Here is a 2,231-nt window from a genome sequence, read left to right as displayed (position 1 = left end):
GGGTGAGAGAGAGAGAGAAAGAAAAAAAATTAGGTCATGGTCGTATGTTTAGGAGTGCTTTGATGGAGAAACTAGGTCAAGGTCAGGTTATCGGGGTGTTGAGGGAAGAATCTAGGTCAAGGTCAGGTTATTGGGGTGTTTTGAGAACGAAACTGGATCAACGTCAGAAGTACCAAGGTGTTGAGGGAAACAACTAGGCCACAAGCTGGCGTCTCATGCTTTGAGGATACTAACTGGGTCAAGATAAGAATTATAGGGGTGTCAAGGGAAGAAACTATGCTGAGTTCAGGCGTTTCAAGGTTTTCAATCAGAAACTAGGTCACAATACCAGAAGTATCAGGGTTTTGAGGGAGAAGTCAAGGCCAGTCGTCTCGGGAAGTCGCGAGAATAAACTAGGTCAGGTTCAGGCGTCTCCAGCATTGGGGATGTAAAGTAGGTCAATGTCATGCCGCTTGGGAGTGGCGGAGTTTTAGTAGGTGAAGGACATACAGCCGGACTAACTGAAGGTAGCAGGGAACAGGAAGGCAGATGTAGGTCAAGGTCATACAGCCGGAACTAACTGGAGGACAAGAAGGCAAATGTAGGTCATGGACAACAGGACACTATACACGAGCCGTCCAGGAACAGGGAACTCTGGACCTCTGTGGTAGATTGGACAAGTTTTACATCCATATTGACCAATATTAAGAGCTTTTACAGGTTTTGTTAATTTTAAAGAACGTTTTTTTTTAAAACAGAGTATTTGTGTTCCGTTACCTGGCACTAAAGATATCAAGTAGGTCTACATAAAAATTATTACATTGGCAAATTTCATTGTCGTTTGTTTTGTAGGAGTTTAACGGCATTCGCAACTCCATAAGGTCATCATAATTATGAGGACACGGGACACAAGTTGGTAACTTTTCCACCTATGATTTTCCCTGTGGCGAGTCAAGTCCCCACAGACCAACTCTCACTGTTCAGCTACATGCCTGTATGACAACTATCTACTTCCTCCTGCTAAAACTATTCTATTTCCTCACATCCATTAAACATCTCAAACAAATTAAAAATTGTTCAATGTCCCACATCTATGAAATTAAACATTCTGCACACATAGACGCTAGAGGAAAACCCAGCCGTTACTATGAACATTAATCCGAACTTTACAGTGCAAAAACAACAATCTATTTAACCCAAAGACGTTTTCCTGCATTACAATCTCACACTTGACTTGACCAATTACTAAAGTAAAGCACTCATTAACACAAAGAAATAAAAAAAGACAAAAAATAAGAATATTGTTCATGGAAAATAGAAATTACATATTACGATCATCCATCCCCACCACCCCACTGTATTTTTATTATCATTCTTATACGTACTGTTTCAAAATTTGTGCACTTTCACCGAATACATTTCGTAAAAATAAATAAAACTCTTCAAGCAAGATCTTTAGAGGAAAAAAAGAAGTACTTTCAAAAACATACATGTAACGTATATACAATGTATATATATAAATATATAATATATTTAAAAAATGGAAATAAAAAAGATACACAACAAAATAAAACTATCCCAGTGTCCGTGCAAGACCTCACCGTGCCTTCATATAAACATCTAGGTATAATGTTCATAAATTCTGCGCCCTACAGAACCCAGTGCAACACAAGACGAAGAAAAGAAAGGACCGACAAAAATATAGGACGAGATATAAATAACCCGGGTAAAAAATGTATACGCTGACAAAGAAAAAGGTATGACAAGATGCTTCGTTTTGAGAACATTCGGAACTTTTCCCCACAGTTCTCTCTCTCTCTCTCTCTCTCTCTCTCTCTCTCTCTCTCTCTCTCTCTCTCTCTCTCTCTCTCTCTCTCTCTCTCTTACTCATTGTGTAATAATAATACAAGTATACACATTAGAATATGTTCATTATATTTAATTTACATGTGCAAGTCACTGTGGGCAGCAAATCAGAAGAGGCTTCAGGCATACAAAGTGCTGAAACCAAGAGAGAAGCCCGCAAGATGCATACATCCAAAAGAGGAAGTGGAGCTTTTCAATGATCAAAATGAGGCAAACTTTTTTCTGTCAGAATTGGTTTCATCGGTCCTAGCAGAAGCCACAAGTTACCTTAATCCTTAGTTTTTCAAATTCTTCTATTTTTCAGGAGAAATGTGCTCCTCTGCGGAAGTATTAGCATTAGTGTTCGCCAGACATTGACGAACAAGCTATTATTCTAATAACATATA

Source organism: Aplysia californica, unplaced genomic scaffold (genome assembly GCF_000002075.1).
Source record: "Aplysia californica isolate F4 #8 unplaced genomic scaffold, AplCal3.0 scaffold00236, whole genome shotgun sequence".
NCBI classification, from domain to species: domain Eukaryota; kingdom Metazoa; phylum Mollusca; class Gastropoda; order Aplysiida; family Aplysiidae; genus Aplysia; species Aplysia californica.
The sequence above is the reverse complement of the archived record's forward strand: the minus strand, read 5'-3'. Positions refer to the sequence as shown.